General features: G+C 35.8%; 1 protein-coding gene across 4 annotated transcripts in view; it reads right to left on the bottom strand.

Moving 5' to 3' along the window:
- Positions 1-20,845, bottom strand: part of LOC105223646 (elongation of very long chain fatty acids protein AAEL008004) — a 118,127-nt gene that overhangs the window by 79,452 nt on the left and 17,830 nt on the right. Inside the window, exon 1 of one of the 4 annotated variants that reach the window (XM_049449064.1) lies at positions 3,529-3,550. The exons of the other annotated variants lie outside the window; for them this stretch is intronic. The gene's annotated coding sequence lies outside the window, so the exon portion shown is untranslated. Of the gene's footprint in view, positions 1-3,528; positions 3,551-20,845 lie in introns of those variants that run through there. 4 annotated transcript variants of the gene reach the window in all.

Here is a 20,845-nt window from a genome sequence, read left to right as displayed (position 1 = left end):
CGACGTCGCTGCCGACGGAGCACTTTGCCTTGTCGATGGACAACAACGAGAGAGTTAGTAGCGGCCCCGTTGCCTATACCAAACTGGTGCAAAAATTGGGAAACCGCAGCCGCTGCGAACTTAGGAGCTTTGGCATATACACGCACAGTTGTAGCTTATCCGGCAGCAATGCCAACTACGCTAAGCGTTTGGACAATAAATTTATAAATTTGAGATAGGTGCTTTTAGAGAACGAAAGAGCGCCAAAATGCTGAATGCAGAGCTGCTCAGCCCCTAGTATGGTGAATGAAGGTAACGCAACCGCTGAGCGGTGTGTACATTGGCATGCCCGTTGAAAAAACTGCGTAAACATTAGATATAAATAAGGTAAATAACCATTACCCCTGAACGGAAAATAATGCTGGAATATCAAACGAAGTAGGCAGGTCAATTCGCAAGCGGCACCGTAATCAAGGGTGCGTTCAAACATTTTGCTTCTAATTAGTTACCTTTGCGCACCTTTGCCTCTTGTTGCCTTGCCTGCATGCATTGCACCACCGTTATGCGCTCTCATTGCGGTAGCACACCCTCCCTCCATGTTTGGCATTTGTCGTGTACTAAGCAAAGCGCTAGTGCTGGAGATTCTTTTAGTGTGTACAGTGTTGGAAAACGCCGCAAAACTATTGTAAGCAAGCAAGAGAACAAACATGTTACGCTCTTCGAATCATACTCTCTTTAACAGCATAAGCTTCAAAGCATTTGTTTTTGCTTCACTTAGTCGTGTGATAGCATGAAGAAAAGTAGTATCGACATATTTACGAGCAATTCAACACAAGACCTATCTATAAATATACAAATATATTGTCTTATTGGAATGTAAATACGTACATATGTATGTTTGTGCAATGTGCAAAATAAATACGTACAGGTGCACAAAAAATTGTGTAGGATAAGTTTTTTTGTCAAAAAATTTGTTCAAGAAAGTAAAAAGTAAAAGAAATTAAAACCTAAAAAGTTCAGCATTAATAAAATGCAAATTGCATTTCTGATGGGATCCGGTATAGTCATCATCACGAAGTTTGTAACACCCATCAGGAAACGTCGGAGACCCTATTAAGCGTATATATGAATGATCAAGTTGAACAGCTGAGTCGGTTTAGCCATAAACGTCAGCGAACTAGTCCTTCAGTTTTTGAAAAATCATCGTCCTTTTTTCCTTAACAGATAGTTCTTTTATCGAAACCGCCGATAACAGACCACTATAGTCATATAAACTGAACCATCAAAATCAGATTCTTATATGGATTTTTTTTTTTATTTAAGAAGTTACTTCACGAAATTTTAAATAAATTATAATCCAAAGGTCTTTTATAATATCCAATTTATACCAAAGAATTTTCCAGTCATCATATTTAGTCAAAACGGTGCCCTCGGAGTGGTCATGTGAATTTGCTGAATAGCCAAAAGTTACATGAAGGTAAATCAGGCGAATGCGGTGGTTGCGACACGATATTAGTTGAAAATGTGGCGAAATGATCACGAAGAACCAACGCTGCATGAGATGGTGCACTATCGCACTTCTTTGTTCAATAAATTCAGACATATTGAGTAAATACTTCGATGAGCAAATAACTTCACGTTTTAGATCGGTCGATTGGCCACCAAGATAATGTGATATCACACCGTTAGACTTTTTCCAGTGAAGATATGTAAAGTGTAAAGTCTATACGAACAATGCCGCTTCGATTCACGCCTTCGAACAAAACATCACTCATGTCATTCTCCAGTTACCAGTCAAAATACTCGAACGAGTCAACGAAAATTGGATTCAACGGATGGACCTGAGACGTAGACGTGAGAGAGAGATAATCTTCAAAAAATAAATGCCAAATAATGTTTCTTCGATTAATAATAAACATTCCCCATTAAATTCTAAGTTTATGTGTTTTTTCTTTAAAAAAAAGTAGGGAACTTCGAAATGGATCAACCTTTATAAGTAACATCCCTTATATTTACATTTTTAATAGCTTTACCAACAGACTAACACACTTGAGTACAATTTTCGTACACACTGTGCTTATATTTCAAATAAACCATGTGGCAGATTGGCGGCAGCGGAATTGTGTAATTGGCACAGTTTTCAACGTACATGTGGAGCAATTCCAAATACTCACACCGGCGCTCTTAGCTTGGCACAGCGCTCTTTCAGCGCAGCGACTCTGCTGCAGTCACTCTTTGGTGCGAATGGCCCACTGGTAAGGTTGTTGTGTTTGGATATCATCGTTTGTTTGCACTTGTTGTAGTCATTTTTTTGTCCCCCTCAACAAAAATTGTTTGTACGTATGTCTTATCGTACATTACCTCTTCTCGTGAGATTTCGTTCATTTATTTAAAATGTTTTCGCTTTTTCAGTTTGATCTTTTGTTTGCTCACCGCATTACTTCCATAATTCATTTAAGTTTCTGTGCTTTCCATACTTGTGAAAGTATGTATGTGTGTCGTTGATGAGTGTGTGTGAAAATACACACTTTATTATTACAACGGTGCTATTATGTCATCGCGGACCCATCGATGTCATCGCTGCTGTGAAAGAGTGAGCGACAGAGAATGCGCTAACGCAAGGGAGCGAGTGAGTGCTCATCTTTGCTAAAGTTTTTGAATTTTATTTGTATTGTTTTTGTTTTGGTTTCTGCTGTTTGCTGGCTTTGCTCGCCCAAATGTTGTTGACAAGAAATATCATGGCTAAAGCACATGGGAGAGAAAGGAAGCGCCACTAAAGCAGTATCCGTTCAAACAACAAATATAATATTGGCACTTGTCATTACATGGGCCACACTGGACTTGTAGACTGTTGCTCTGTAGACATCCTGTAAGGTTTCGTTAATGGTTAGCAGCAGTTAAGGGGTTTTAGGTATGTGTACCATTGCTTTTTACCAATTATTGAGTAGTTGGTGGATTGATTTTATAAAGAGTTTGAGTTCAAATGATAATGGTAGAAGCAATATTGGGAACTGTTAATCTAGTTATATCTAAACCGAGCCTTTCCTTGCTTGAGTTTATGACGTAACGAACTAATCTGTTCTGCTGTCAAACTAACATGATACATTTAACGTCGCATATTTTGTTAACTTTTGTTCCATAAATTACAGGATAGTATCTTAGTTAGATATTTTTATTTAACGGTTTGGTAATAATGCGGCTGATAGGCCACACTTAGACCATCGATAAGTCCATTGTGTTCTGGAGTTGTAACCAAATTAAATCTAATCCAGTAACTCAGTAGATTTGGTAAAAAACGTGATTCAATGTAAGATAATCCATCTCAACTGGCTGAAGGCTAAACATTCGCAAAGATAATGCTCCAGCGTCTACCTCCCCCCGAATTCACTTTTCCAATTTTCTGAATATAGTCACCATATTATTAATTGGTACAATATTTAAATAAAGTAGTTAACGCATATTTTTTAACTCAGTTGCTTTTGAAAAAGAATTTGGAAGAAGACGACTGCTGACTTTAATAAATAGATCGTTGTAATTTTTTAAAAATACATACTAAAAAATCGTTTTTATGACAAGCAAACGTCAAGTGTTGAGTTTGGAGTTTTTGTTGTAGTTTACCTGAAAGTGGAGACATAAAACCATTAAATTATACAACAAAACGGAAAAAATATATATGCATATATAATAAATAAATAATAGTTTTTACTATCTTTTGTAACATATTGCTACAGAGTAAAATAATTGTATCCCTAACGGTTGAATATATCATTTAAAACTAATCGAGTTAGATATAGGGTTATACATATACTATATAAATGAACAGGATGTCAGACGAGTTGAAATACGAGTGACTGTCTGTCTCTCTGTCTTGATTAAACGTGGAATGCGCGTTCCTTAAAAAAAAGGTACGAGTTCGTAGATGGGCGTGATTGGTCTACCTCCACGCCCACAAAACGCCATTAAGCAAAAACCTACCAAGTGCCATAACTAAGCACCAAATTAAGTAAAAGATTTGTATTTTAGCACAGAGATCGCAGCAACAAGAAGCACCTGTGAGTGAAATTTTTGAGAAAGTATTGACCGGGCCCCGCCCTCTAATTTTTTTAATATATATATCTCCTTAACCAATTAAGTTCAAATAAAAAAAAATCGCTCCTGACAAATCTGTTTTGTATCCCTATAGACACTGTAGATAAATAAATAAAAGCGGAAGATAACCACGTCCACTCGTCATATAACGGTACTGCTAAAAACGCGATCAATCAATAACGAAAGACTCCAGGGGCATTAAATTTTACCACCGAAATGGTATTAGACAGCTTTTTAAGTGCCGTGGTAAAAATTGGAAAATTGGCGTGGCTCCGCACTCTTTCAGGTGAAATCCCATATCTTAGGGCCTTCTCGACCGATTTCAACCAAATTCGATACTATAAATTATTTTAAGATTCTTATGTTTAGTGAAAAAATGGACGAAATTGAACAACAACCACGCCTACTTTTCATGAAACACAATTTTAAATTCCTCTTGATTCTTTCGCTTTCCTGTATACAAATCCAGCACCAATGTTTGTATCGGAATAAAACTTTGCACGAATAATATAAGGTGTGCCACTTTAAAACCAAAAATTGTCTAAATCGAGCTCCAAATATTCAAGGTACCGAATATTTGGACCGCAGTATCTATAGTTGTGTGAGATACATATATGTATATCATATAGTATGTCAAGAAAATACAAAATTTGATTGTAATTTAATTTAAGATTTCAGCAGATAATAGGGTTTTAATTCTTTCGCAACAATTTTTAATAAAAATTTTTTTAAGCATCCAAAGTTTTTGATCTTTACAAGATGCAAGAGTATAAAATGTTCGAGCTTAGTTTTGATAAAATTTATTATGCAAGAAGCCATTAATAACAGCGCATGCTTTTTTATACCTTTTATATTTGTTTCTGAAAAAGAATTCTTGTGCATTTAATTTTCATAAATTATTAATATTAACTAGTAAAATTATGCGACTTTGATAAAATTAGTCAATTAGCCAAAATGTAGGCAACGTTATAGTTTTTAGGCGTAAAGCTTTATATATAGATTTCCGAGAAAACTACAAATGCTATGAAAAAAATATAAAGCGATCGATATCAAACCACTATATCATATTGCTGGCACACAAACTGAACGGTGTGAATCTGGTGCTTGTATGGAAAACTTTTTATTTAACGAGATATCTCCACCAAATTTAGCACTTATTATGATCTAAGTCAACGGTGTTATATACGAAGAAATTGTTTAGATAAAAAAAAATTGGAAAATTATTTTATTTGACAAAATAACTTTACAAAATTTCGCATGTCATATTTTTCAATGCAATTCTACAAAATCCAAACAAACTGTTCAGACTAGACCACTTTAGCATATAACTACCATTCAAATCGACTGACTAAAGTGCTCCAGTGCTCGCACGGCAATTTTTTTATTTGTGTATTTATACTAAAACTACTAGAACTACTCGAAAAAGGACTATGATTCTCAAACGAAAAGTATCACGTTGAAACAACTGCTTCTTTAACCATGAATAAAAACTTTGTATTTTCACTATCATCAATAGTAAGTTCGACTTATGAGAAATCATACGAGTACATGAATATGAGTTACATATTCTCTAACCAAGGCATTAGAGGCTGCTAATAAAGTGACTTACATATGTAAGCATTTTCATACCAAAAACTAATTTTATTTAATTAAATTTTCATGTCAATGCTACTCATGAAATCATTTAGCGACGAGCCAATAAAATCATATTCTGCACATGCCCTTGGTTTCATTACATGCGGCGGCCAATAGTAATGCGAGTACATATTTCTAATTGTTATTCCGAAAGCCATAAATTTCGATAGTTTCACTGTCAACATGAGCCACCGGCCAAAATGATAATTGCAAATGCCAATGCAACAACTAATAGACACAAAACAACAAAAAAAAATCAAGAAAAAATTTTAATTGAAAAAAAGCTCAGGCATATTAATTTCTCAACTGCCGAAGCGCGCAATTACATGTAAATAGTGTATTGTTTCTTCATATTTTTGTTGTTGTTGTTGCTGTTGATAAATTTTTAGTGCTCTTACATGCAATTGGCGCTGTGCATTTGCATTCCGAAACTTACAAAATCCTCACGTCCTCAAACCATCAGCGACGACACACATAAATTGACCGCCGATGTGCAGAGCAGCGCAGCAAACACACACACACCCGCATATATGTTTGCCATGCTGTTGGCGGTGGTGTCGGTCGGTGGTGCTCGATACCGGCGATCGAAAATTACCCACAACCAGCGCCGAGCGTTTATTACATAAGCGCATAACTACCTGTTCGCACACATGTATGTATGTGTGAGTGCATATACGTATGTGCTATTGAAGTTTAAATGTGTATGTGTGTGTGCGTCGCCGTTTTCTTTATTGCTATTTGATCACATTCTTTGGTTTTACAATGTCAAAATAAACGTGTCCATCGCATATTAAAATCATTTCGGCCAACCATTCAATACACATTATTTACATGCCGCTGTATGCACGTATGTATATGTGTGTGTGTGTGTTTGTGGGTTTGCGCGTTTGCGCTTAAGCACACATTGGTAAGTACACAAACACACCTCCAAAATGTGATGTCTTTTGCTTACCAACAAATAAGTCCAAGTTCAACTGCAAATATGTGCTTAGTGTGTAGGTTAGCAGCAATAACAACAACAACAAACATGTGTGCTTGTTTGTATTTTATTACATAGCTGAAATATTCGATTTCGTCAATATGCACACAAAGATTTGCCAAAAACAATACTAAAAAATTAAAATGGAAATTAAAACAAAAAAGAAGAAGAACAAGAAAAAATGTTAAACGAAGCTATAATACCCCTCACAAGTGCATTTTTTAAGTACGAAAAGCAAAAAAGAACTTTATCTTAATTTTTAACGATCAGTTTGCTGGCTGCCAAAATGGATCAGATGGTAAACGCACTTTTCCCCAAACACGAAAAATTGCTAGTGATCTAGAACAGACTCTAAGATTTCAACAAATTCCCTAGTCTACCCTAGAAGAGCAGCAACTAGCCACTGGCAAGCTCAAGGCCAACAAATCATTCGACCCGGACGGGATCCCAGCAAAAATCCTGAAAATAATCGTTGCAGAGCGACCGGCTGTGCTATTGAATATGTACAACGTCAGCTTCGAAGCTGGAATATTCCTAGAACCCTAGAAAAAGCTACGGCTGATGTTCATTAGTAAATGAAATGGAAGATTCCAACTTGCCATCAGCATACTGTCCACTATGCATGCTTCACACATCGGGAAAGCTCTATGAGCGACTACTTAAACTCAGACTCGAAGCGGCTATCAACGAAGCTGGAGGACTTTGCCCCAGACAACACGGTTTTAGACCCGGCATATCAATTGCAGGAGCTATAAAATGCGCCATTGAAATAGCAGAAGCCACAAAGCCTAGATGACATAAATACCAAATAATAGTGTTGCTGGTGACTTTAGATGTTCGAAACGCCTTCAACAGCGCTAAATGGGTGGATCATCATCCACCACCACCATCAACGCTCTCGAAAAAGCTTTAAAATTTCCGCCATTCTCAGAGCTATGGTGCGGAGCTATCTTGATAACCGAAAACTGCTGTACCAATCTAAAAAGAGATCACAACAGACAGCGGTCACCTCAGCAGCAGCACATGCATCAATTCCAGGCCCACACTTGTGGAATATCATCTATGACGCTATACTAAAACTCGAAACTGTACTTAATTGGCTACGTAGACGATAATGCAGCAGTAATTATAGGAGGAGTTACAGATGAAGCTCGAAGAAACCTTAATCAGGTCATGATACCAACGCAAACATGGCTCTACTCACACAACCTCCAGCTCGCTACAGAAAAAACAGAGCTACTACTGGTAACAAATGAGCACATACCCCTTGAAATATAAAAAGTAAACTACCTTACCATGCCTAACGATTGGAATCTAAGTGTGCTCTGCCCAATCCATAAAAAAGGAGACCCCACAATTTGCGCCAACTACCGTGGAATTAGCCTCCTCAACATCGCATATAAGGTTCTATCGAGCGTATTGTGTGAAAGATTAAAGCCCACCGTCAACAAACTGATTGGACCTTATCAGTGTGGCTTTAGAACTGGCAAATCAACAACCGACCAGATATTCACCATGCGCCAAATCTTGGAAAAGACCCGTGAAAGGAGATTCGACACACATCACCTCTTCTTCGATTTCAAAGCTGCTTTCGACAGCACGAAAAGGAGCTGCCTTTATGTCGCGATGTCTGAATTTGGTATCCCCGCAAAACTAATACGGCTGTGTAAACTGACGTTGAGCAACACGAAAAGCTCCGTCAGGATCGGGAAGGACTTCTTCGAGCCGTTCGATACCAAACGAGGTTTCAGACAAGACGATTCCCTATCGTGCGACTTTTTCAATCTGCTTCTGGAGAAAATAATTCGAGCTGCAGAACTAAACAGAGAAGGTACCATCTTCTATAAGAGTGTACAACTGCTGGCGTATGCCTCGGCCTCAACACCCGCGCCGTTAGTTCTGCTTTCTCCAGACTGGACAAAGAAGCAAAATAAATGGGTCTGGCAGTGAACAAGGGCAAGACGAAATATCTCCTGTCATTAAACAAACACTTGTCGCACTCGCGACCTGGCACTCACGTCACTGTTGACAGTCATAACTTGGAAGTTGTAGATAATTTCGTCTATCTTGGAACCAGCGTAAACACCACCAACAATGTCAGCCTAGAAATCCAACGCAGGATAAGTCTTGCCAACTGGTGCTACTTCGGACTGAGTAGGCAATTGAAAAGTAAAGTCCTCTCTCGACAAACAAAAACCAAACTCTATAAGTCACTCATAATTCCCGTCCTGCTATATGGTGCAGAGGCTTGAACGATGTCAACAACGGATGAGTCGAAGTTGCGAGTTTTCGAGAGAAAAGTACTGCGAAAGATTTATGGTCCTTGGCGCGTTGGCTACGGCGAATATCGCATTCGATGGAACGATGAGCTGTACGAGATATACGACGACATTGACATAGTTCAGCGAATTAAAAGACAGCGGCTACGCTGGCTAGGCTATGTTGTCCGGATAAACGAAAACACTCCAGCTCTGAAAGTATTCGACGCAGTACCCGTCGGGGGAAGCAGAGGCAGAGGAAGACCTCCACTCCGTTGGAAGGACCTGGCTTCGCTTGGAATATCCAATTGGCGCCACGTTGCGAAAAGAAGAAACGACTGGCGCGCGGTTGTTAACTCGGCTATAGTCGCGTAAGCGGTGTCTACGCCAATTAAGAAGAAGAAGAAACTACCTAGGCGTGTGGCTGGACTCCAAACTAATCTTTTGGGTACAAATCCAGCAGGCCGCAGAAAAGGCAGCAAAAGTCACCTCCTAACTGAGCAGCCAGCATAGGAGGCCCCAGCCCTGAAAGGAGAAAGCTGATAGATAATGTTGACCACGATCAGCGTCCTATTTTACGGAGCTGAGATCTGTGCAGATGTGCTTAAAACGGAAAACCGGCGTAAGGTACTGGCCAGAGTGCAGCGCAATGCAGCCCTCAGAGTTGCATCAGCCTACCGAACAATGTCTGGCGAAGCAATATTAGTTATAAGCGATAATCTGCCATTTGCCCTTCCAGCATGCGAAAGGAAAAAGCTGAGGGAGCTAAAGAAAGCATTTGAATATAACAAGAGCGCAATAGAACAAATTAAGAAAGATACAATAACAACATATCACATATCTCCAATACAACTGATATGTGTATATGTATATTTTATGGGTTCCTTCGTTGCAAATTTGATACACCCTGTATATGGTTAGGGTTTGGTCACAGTCATACCTACACATGCACACAAGTAAGGCTGCCCTTCACATAAATGGATTTTTGCTTCCTAAACAGTGGTTAATAAAAGTTTGCGCATTTAGTGTACACATGTAGTATGAATATATAGAAATATATACACACACGCACGCACATGTATTTGCATAAATTTTTAATAATAGAAATCGGCGTAGAAATTTCGTAATTTCAATCACAAAAATTGCAATTACACACTCCCATGAATACACATACATGCATACATACTGGTATGTGCGCTTCCATATGGTGACAAGACAATTTCGGGCAAATTGACGCATTGCTGCACTGACGCGTTGACGTGTTGACGCGCTGTTGTGCCACTGCTTGCGTTTGACGTAAGGGCAATAAGCGTCATGTGACCTACAGCTATTTGTTGTTGTTCTGTATTGACAAATTAGGTTGTCTCATGCATATTTTAAAGCGCCAAGCGGCCAGCAGAGCAACGCGCTCATTGCGGCCAATACGAGTACGCACACAAACACACAAGAATACATACATGCTTATAAGCGCACACACATACTTGCCTGTATGTACTTACACAGTCATCCATCCACTTGCACTTTCTACACGTTTGCCTATGACAGCCCACCGTTTAAGTACTCAATTTGTACATTGCCACACATACTTACAAACATTTTTGCGCAAATTGTGACGTCGATTTTCGAGATGAATTCACTGACTGTTCATAATTGGTTATCCGTTAACTGGATTTAGTAAAAATGCGTCAGCTTAATGAACAATATAAATATTGATTATGATTTCATTCATGAAGTTGCGCCTTGAAGAGGCTTTTTTGGTGACTCACATGCACTGGTTTGGCTTCAGTGACTCCTTTCAGAGTCTAGACGTCAACATAGTGCTAAATTTTTAAAAACCCGAAGCGATTACTTTTTTATTATTATTGGAATACTCGTAGAAACGGCATATAAAAAGTTTTGTACAATAAACATTGCATTAGCAGTCTTTGATTCGCCAAGCTTTGAAGAACAGTGAATCGAGAAAAGTATACATCCATTGCAATCCTTTGATGTGAATCCGGACGCATACGGAATTGTTTTGCTTTTCTCTACTTCATGAAGAAAATTGTCGTATTTTGAATGACGGTAATCCTCCAGCCATTGCTCAGACTTGCCTAGAATTGGAAGATGATGATGTGCACGGCTCTTGGGACCAATAACACTGCGCTACATGTGTAAAAAAGGAACTCCTGGAAGTTATTGTTCATAATATAGCGGTCTGTAGTACTAGATTCCAGCACAAGAAAATTCATCAAGCTACTTGGCTGTCTCCAGGTCGAAAAGTTCGAAATCAGACAAATCATGTTGTAGTAGATGGACGACATGTATATTGTGTTCTTGACTCCATACGCTCCGAGGATATAACATCGACTCGGACCACTATCTTGTTGTAGTGAAGATATGCGCCCGCCATATGGAAGGTGTGGGAAAGAAGGATGTCGAGAAGCTACTATCACAACCGACAGTGAAACTGTTTTCTACTCGACTTGAACTCCTAATCTCTGAGAGCACTTATTAGCAACTCGGTATATGGGAACTGTAGGCGGGCATTCCAAACACCTTATGTACAGCTGCAATCGAAACCATTGGTTTTCGTAAAGATTAAAAAAACAGCTGTTACGATGAGGGTTGTCGTGTTGTAGTGGAGAGCAGATCATAGTGTTGCGATCCACCACCACATGAGTGGGGTGGGATAGATACCGAGAGTTGAAGAGGGGAGCGAGACGCATATGCAGACAAAAAGAATGAGGCAGAAATATGTCAGTATGAAGAGCTTGAGAAACTGGCCGACGAGGGTAATGCTCGAAAGTTCAACGAAAAGATGCAGCGACCAGCGGAAAGTTTCGAGACTGGATTACACTATTCTAGGACTCAAGTGGTGATCTGATGTTCAGAACATACTGAATGTATGGAGGAAAGTATAATACCTGGCGATGGCAAATTCGATTCCCCAATCAATGACGTTAGTATAGATGTTCCACTACCCGACTATGATGAGGTTCGAATAGCAATTACTCGCCTGAAGAACAACAAAGCGGCAGTGGCAGATGGATTACCGGGCGAGCTATTCAAATGCGGCGGCGAAGAACTGACACGGTGCATGCATCAGATGACAGAAATGGTCGGATAAAAGCATGCCCGATTGAGAGTCATAACTTTGAAGTCGTAGATAATTTCGTCTATCTTGGAAGTAGCATTAACACCAATAACATCGTCTTGAAATCTAACGCAGAATCATTATTGTCAACTGATGCTAGTTTGGACTAAGTAGACAATTGAAAAGTGAAGTCCTCTCTCGACAAAAAAAGACCGAACTCTACAAGTCTCTCATAATTTCCGTCCTGCTATATGATGTGGAGATATGAACAATGACATCATCTGAAGAGTCGGCTTTAGGCGTGTTCGAGAGAAAGATTTTGCGGAAGATTTATGGTTCTAGAAGTGATCTTGAAATTCAAGTTTCGTAATAGCTGAAAGTATTTTCAGATTTACTATCTTATACAATATAATGGTATGCACTCTATGAGCAGAGTCACACTCTGTGACTTCTGTAGTATAAATGCGTAGTTTGTGGGTGACGAGGAAAGCGGAAGAACACCGTGTTGCTTGTACTATAGCAACACACTTTGTGTTCTATTTCGTAATTCCGTCTCATTTTATAATTCTTTCCATGGTTACACTTGTTTAACGGTTTCTTTCTCCTCTGTGTTATTTTCCTTACTCACAACTGTGATATTCTCAAAGATATTATGCAAGCAAATCACAACCTCGTAACTTTCAGTTTTGTAATATCAAGTGAAATAATTATAAAATATTTTACAGTTAATGACCAGTCGTAAAAATGTGTCACAACTTTAATTGTGAAAGGCGGGTTATGCTTATGTACTTATGCGCTGTATAAAAAGTGAATTCGCATAATTCGCATTAATTGTTCAATTCTAGTTAAACCAGCAGTTTAATATTCCAAATATTTACAGTGACAATCTCAGCATTTAACAAATTACGTAGAACTATTAAACATTATCGCACAAGGTGGACAAGGCAATGAGAATAAAAGCGCGGAAATGAGTGCAGTCCATAAAACAATGGATTAAAGCATAAAACTAACAGTATTTACCAGCACATTTACGAAATAAATATGTGTGTGTTGGTTTTGAGAAATAATTATCTTAGTTTGTGTTTCTTTTCTAATAATTAAAGCATATTTTCTCAACATGTATGCTAATTGTCATTTAACCACTAAGGGTTTTAAGGTTATGTTTCGTACGCCTGTGTTATTATTTATAGGGTTATACAAATGTTTTATTATTTTTAGTACAATAGATAATTAAGTTATGAATTTCAGAAATTTATAGCTCTTTACGTTGGAATATAAAAAAGAGTTGCCACCTGTCAGAAAATTTAATTAAATAAGCTACTTTGAATTTTTAACATATACATATGCATATTAATTGTAATGGGTTAAAAAGTCTTTTTTCTAAAATTTAATTATGAGTGTTGCCACCCGTTTAAAAATCAAAGTCATGCCATATTATATAATGGAAATAAATAATAGAAATGGCGAACGACAAACCAAATAAATTTAAATAGTTTGTAGAAAAATTTTTAAAATATGTTGCCACCTATTCAAAAAGTAAAATATAAAAAAAAAACAATTATTTCACATTTTTTTCTTATATATGTTATATTTTATTTGCTTTTATATAAAAGTAATTTTTCTCTTCTCATTCGTACGAATAATCGGAAGGAATATAACTACTTCGGGGCACAAAACAAGTTGCCATCGGACATAATATTAAACTGAAAAACTTCTTCGACTCTTAACGATATTAATTGAAATTGTTTGAAATATACTTTCTTACTCCAGAAAATATTTGTGATTGCTGCCACGTATTTAATAATCAATTTCAATATTATATAATAAAGAATATATTATATGTATGTATGTATATAATAATATAAAATGTAAAATTGCTCTATAACAATTTAACTGATACACGAAGTGGTTTCAAGCAGTTTTTAGTTGACAAAGTTATAAAATAATGAGTTGCCACCTGTTTAAAAACTAATAAAAATAAATAAAATTTTTCGTGATTGATACGAAACATATTTATATTATCCGTGCACAAACAGTTCTTAATTTTTCGAAGAAATTCAGAATCAGCATAAAAAGAGTTGCCATCAGTCAAAAAATTAAACAAAAATAAATTTAAAAAGTCTTCTGAGAATTTTTACCATTTCGATGTTAACAGAAACGGATTCGAAAATTCTTTTTACTCCATAAAACCATTTTATATGTTGCCACCTTTTTCAAAACTCCTATAAAATATTGTATAATATAGAAATATAGCTGCTTTATAACAATATGAATTATAAAAAAATAATTTTAAATATTTTTTAATTGCAAGATGTAATAGAATGGGTTGCCACCTGTTTAAAAACTAAGGAAAAAAACAATAAAAATTGTTTTTTCGACAAATCACACTTAAAAAATTACAAGTCGGCACAAATCTCAAAATAACGATAAGAAATTAAAGCGTTTAAGAAAAACACGAGGAGAACAAAATAAAATGATAATAATTGTAAAGATTTTTTTTAAATTTTTTTTTATTTTTTTTTTTATTTTTTAATTATTTTCCAATATTTTTCTTAACCATAAATTAGGTCTATTATTAATCTATTATCAATTTTTCTACAACATTAAATTATTTCCTTAGACCTAATGCTCTTACTTAACACATTGTGATGCTGATACATACATGTATGTAGATATGACATATGACATAAGTACCGTTAATTTATATAAGTATGGCAATTTATTGTCTATGAACAAATAACTAAGAGCCGGATGGCATTACATAGTCATAACACATTTTGCAAAAGAAACTAATAAAAATTAAGTCAAGGTCGTCGTCGTCTAAACTACGAATAGTCAGAGGTAATGAAGAGAGGTCAAAAGAGCCGGCACAACAGGTGAAATAAAGCAGTCATTGATATTAAATGCCATAAATATGTAGGCATTGGCATTTGCGCATAATGATTCCTGGTTCATGTTGTTACAAAAGCGTTGAAATCATCAACAACAGCAACAGCAGCAGCAACAACAACATCAGTTTTAAATGTCACTTTGCGCCCATCAGCCAACTGCCAAGCTATTAACCAAATCACAGCGAAGGTTAAACAGCGCCGGCGCAAAGCCAAACGACAGCGAGTGACGAGCGACGAGCGGCGAGTAAAAGGTGCGCTTTTGGCCTAAAATGAATTGATTGTTTGCCAAAAATGGAGAAGGCTCAACAACAAAACCAAAAAAAAAAAAAAAATTGGTTTACAAATTTTGCCACAGAAACTGCCACAGTTTTTGTTGTTATAGCAAGTGTTGTTGGCAGACGAAGCGCGTAAGCGTCTTCACTTTGCTGCTTGTTGTTGGCAGCGATTTTACAATGTTTTATTGCAAAAACAAAAGCAGCTTTTCGACTTTGCTAGCGCTTCTTTCTATTACTAATAACGCTGTCATTTTTGGTGTTGGCGTTTTTACCGTTTTTTATTTGTTTTGTTACATTTTTTTCGTTTGAAATTTTTTATATTTTTTTTTTTGTTGCTTTCGTTTTGTTTTGTCACCATTCAGTTTCGGTTTAACCGTGAACTGACCACCCACCAAACATAGGCATCGTACAAGTTAGTGGGCCTTTGGTCTTATTTGGATGCGCTAGCGGAATTGGGTCTAACGCGCATGCGCGCACCACTTTGTTCACATGCTACACATCCATAATGAAACGCATGTTTGCATTTGTACATATGTATATTTTTAATTGCAAAATACAAAATGTTCGCTGTTGCAATCTCGTAGTTTCACGACTGCTCGCATAGTTGTTGTAAGCATTTCTTGGTTTGGCGCTTTGAAATGTTTCAGCGAAAAAAATTGATTTAAATCAGATTCGATTTTGGCAAACCACTTTGGACCTGTTAACATTAGGCAAATTTGTATTTGTTGCTCGGTTAACTAGTTTAGTAGAGTTAAGTTAAGTTGCAAGTAGAGCGTTGCTTTTTGTTGAAGAGTATATTAATTAATTTGAAGCAATAAATTTGAAACGAATTGAATTTTCTATAATATTTCTAAAAAAAAATCTGCGTTGCAGAAATTTTATTTTATTTAAAATTTGTGTGTCGCGGTCTAGGGCGGCCATCAACATCAATTGATTGTTTGGCATAAGGCAACCTTTTAAGTTGCCGGACCAATAAAGTATACTTTTAAGCTGAGGTCTTTGCTCTTACGAAAGCCGCGGATCTGGCCTTTAATGCACCTGCAGGCAATTCGAGAGTCAACATCTGCGTAGATAGACAAGCAGCAATCAAGTCAGTAACCTCGTATCGCATATCGGCCAGAAAAGTCTTAACTTCTACTGGGTGCCAGGCCACAAATGCATCTAGAGCAATAAAATAGGGGACAAAATTGCCAAGAATGGTGTACGGCTATTATCTGAAAACGTGATAAACATTAGGAAAGCCAAGTATTGTCTATACGACAATCTCGACAGAAGCAGAGTAAAGAAAGTCAAAGCCCGATGGAAAAAACTACCTGGGTGCAAGACTGCAAAAATCACGTGCGAAACGGTAGATCGGCAGTTCAAAAAATTGGCACTCGATAGAAGAGACTGTAGGAACATTATCGGAATACTAACTGATTACTATCTGGTGGCGACACATGTCCATAGAATGGGGCTTATAGATCGAGTAGACTGCAGGAGACTAGAGCAAGGCACTAGAGAAACAATCAGGCACTCTTGCGAACTTCTCCCGCATTGGCACGACTACGCTATAAGTACCTGGATTCCCCACGGTAAGATGTACTGGGGGATGTATCGACAGTGAGGCCCCAAAGTCTGTTAAAAATCGCGTCAAGCGCAGGTATTCTAGACGGTAACTATTCCTCTTAAACTTAGCAAGTGAACTCCAACTAGTATCGCAAAGGACCAAACTGGTTTATGCGTGGCCTAACCTGATGTTAGCAATTTTCTTCGATTATCGAGTTGTGGTGCACTCCGAATAATTTCCGGCTGACTAAACTGTCAACGAGGAATCCAATTTGATTGTTATGCGTTATTTGCGTGAAGTTATTCATAAAAACTGTACTATGATAATGCTACGTCGCATACTGCATTGAGTCTTCGTGAGTTTTTCCGTATACCTCTGGCTTAGCTCCGTGTGACTTTTAGCTATTCAGGAAACTTAAACGATCGTTTCGAAGAAATCGTTTAAATCAATTGAAGCCATTAAACGCGAATCGCTACCCGCATTGAAGACCATTCCGGAAATTGACAACTGTTTCGAGGATTGGACAAAACGTTGGTACAACTGTATTGGAGGCGGGATTACTTTGGAACGACATAGATTTTGAAATAAAAATGAAGAATTTTAAAATTATAAACAAAGTGTAACTATTTTTTTCTTATAATAGTACATATGGTATGTCAAGAAAATCAAATTGAATTGCGTTAATTGAAATTTCCTTTTCCATGAATTATTCAAAGTAATATTAATTTTTAATACATATTTAAATATTTTATTAATTAATAATTTATGAAAGCGAATATTAACTACAAGTAAATATTTACAGAAAACAATAAATATTTTAAATGCTGTGTATGAATGAATTACGCGCAAGTTCAGATATTTTTGAACCGCATAACGTTTATTTATGAATAGTCATCTAGGCAACGACTCTTAATTCTAAAGAAAATTAAATCTGTCTATTAGCACATGTATTTAACATTAATATGCGAAAAATCAGAAAAATAAGAATAATAATAAAAGTAATAATAAATGCGCATGTGTAAGACACGTTTCGTAGAGAAGCAGTAGTTAAAAAAAAAACGATAAAAAAACGATTAAAAGCTGCTCTGACTGAAATATAGCAATTTTATTTAAATTAAAGGTATACACAAATATTAAAAAACAAAAACAATAAAGTTTATAAAGCTGGCGCTTTCTTGTAACCAACAGCAGAGAAGGAATTTTTTTTAGCAAAAACAATTTTTTTATAAGAATATTTTTGCAACAACAAAAAAGGAATTTTTTACTAAAAACTAATTTTTTATAAAAATATTTTTGCAACAGCAAGGAAGAATTTTTTTTTTATTGAAAATATTTTTTTAAAAAAAGTTTTTTTATAAAAATATTTTTGCAACAGCAAAGAAGGAAACTTTTTATAAAAAACCGATTTTTTTATAAAATTTTAATTTAAAGAAAATTTTTTTTATGAAAACATTTTTGCAGCAACAAAAAAGGATTTTTTTTATTAAAAACAATTTTTTCTAAAATATATTTATATAAACAGCAGAGAATGATTTTTTTTATTAAAAACGACTTTTTTATAAAAATATTTTTGCAACAAAGAAGGAATTTTTTTTTAAAACAATTTTTTTTATAATTTTTTTTTTTCAACAGCAAAGAAGGAATTTTTTTTATTAAAAACATTTTTTTTATAAAAATATTTTTGCAACAGCAAAGAATGAATTTTTTTTATTAAAAATATTTGTTTTATAAAAATATTTTTGCAAGAGCAGAGAATCAATTTTTTTATTAAAAATAACTTTTTTGTAAAAATATTTTTGCAACAGCAGAGACTGAATTTTTTTATTAAAAACAATTTTTTTTATAAAATTTTAATTTAAAGAAATTTTTTTAATGAAAACATTTTTGCAATAGCAGAGATAAAAGCATTTTTTATTAAAACCGACTTTTTTATAAAAAGATTTTTGCAACAATAAAAAAGGATTTTTTTTATTAAAAACGATTTATTTTTTTGCATTTTAATTTAAAGAAATTTTTTTAATGAAAACATTTTTGCAATAGCAGAGATAAAATTTTTTTTATTAAAAACGATTTTTTTTAAATATTTTTGCAACAGCAGAGAAGGATTTTTTTATTAAAAACAATTTTTTTTTTATAAAAATATTTTTGCAGTAGCAAAGAAAAATTTTTTTATGAAAATTTTTTTTTTTATAAAAATATATTTGCTTTATAAAACTCATTTTTTAATTGCAATGAATTAAATTTACACTTAACGTTTGCTGCACGGTTGTTCCCAGCTAAACACGTCGTTGCCACATTCATTATTCTGGCATGATTTGATTAAAAACCACTTGCATGACACTTGGTTATTATTCTTTCGCAATTTTTTTTATCATTAACTTTTTTCATTTCTTAAGCGCATGAGAGCAGCAGGGGGCCCGCTTTAATCAACAAGTTCCCGCCAATAATTATAAATGTGATTTTTCATTGGTCTTGTCTTAATTAAAACAGATGAGTGTTATTAAATGCTGAATTCATAAAGCGACAATTAATATTGGAAAAATTCTGAGGTGTGTCGCAAGCGATTATAGGAAATACTTGCTCGATAATGAAATATTGCTTTTTACAGCGGCCGCCGTGTTTGCTATAAAAATCGTATATTAATGCGCTTATTAGTGACTGTAGCGAAAATAACCGTTAATTAAATAAGTGCTAAATGCGCAGCTCAATATTAAAACACAGCTTGAACTTTGCACAGTTAAATCAACAAAAAAAAAGCAATAAAAACACGAAAAAAGCAATAAAAACACCGCAGCAGCAATTACAGCTGCGTCTGCGCAATTGATTTTAGTGACAACGTCGTTTGATGACAAACTTTGTTTACTACACACACACACACACGCATGCGCTTAGACCACAAATTGATTACCTCGAAAATTGAACTTTTGTGCGCGTTGCGTCGCTTTTCATGTCATTTAACTTCAACTAAGTAAGTAATTGCGTCTGTTGTTGCGCCACTAATTGTTGTCATCTTGTCATTGTGCCGCAAATAAAAGCTGTCAAAATGCTCACATGCATAAATCTTGATGCCTGGCAAAACCAATAAACCAATTTTTCGGCCAATCCTTATGTTCATCAACAGCATCAGCAACAACAACATGATCAGCAGCAGCGCTGGTGGTGTCGTCGGAAAGGTCAAAATCCCAACACAAAACACATTTCTGGTTATTCTCAATGGAAGTCTTACAAATTAATTATGTGCTACACATTTGTTGAATTGAATCTTTTTGTGCTTGTGGTTGTTGTTGCTTTGCTACAAACTCTTTCAAGGTTCAAGCGCATGCGCTGTCAGCGTAACAATGTTTATTTGTTGGCGTTAAATATTGTCAATGCTGCAATAATGCACAGTTATAAGTGCGTGTTTGTGTGGGGGCATTTGGAAAACAGGAAGCAAAATGTTGCGTATACGCCAAGCTGGCACGTGAGCGTGTGTATTTCGCTGGTGAGCGACCTTAGAAAGTCGCTGTTGTCAAATTAGTGGCATATTTATGCACACACATATAACATTTAATTACTGCTCACGCTCGCACATAAATTACTGCATGATAGAGTTCGTATTGTCGGAATTCTGAGTTATGAAAATGTTGAAGTTGCACTTTAGTTAATGTTTTGTGTTTAAAACAAGAAAAAACGTTAACTTCGCTTGCAGAGGATGCTCTAATACGCTTCATTGATGCATTTCCAATAGCATAAAGGGTGCATAAAGGTCTTTATCTTGATTTTGATAGATCAGTTTGCTTGTCGCGTTGATTGATGTATACTTCTATAGGTTCTACAATATTTCCTTCTGGGAATTACAGTCTTCATGGCATTTTTAATATACTCGTACGCTATTTAGGATATAAGAGAAAGCTAACGAGATAACATTGGTAACTTCGAGGAAAATATACTGAATAAAATAATATACCTGTTAATAAGTTCAAGTCGCAGAATACATGTTTTAGTGACTAGACCAAATCTAATAGATATTTAGGAATCGCCCAGGCATGCTATTCCGGAATATTTCTCCTAATTGTAAGCAATATTGTATTTTAAAACAGTAACAAATATTTTGCTATATATTTTACTTCTTATA

Source organism: Bactrocera dorsalis, chromosome 2 (assembly GCF_023373825.1).
Source record: "Bactrocera dorsalis isolate Fly_Bdor chromosome 2, ASM2337382v1, whole genome shotgun sequence".
NCBI classification, from domain to species: domain Eukaryota; kingdom Metazoa; phylum Arthropoda; class Insecta; order Diptera; family Tephritidae; genus Bactrocera; species Bactrocera dorsalis.
The sequence above is the reverse complement of the archived record's forward strand: the minus strand, read 5'-3'. Positions and strand labels throughout refer to the sequence as shown.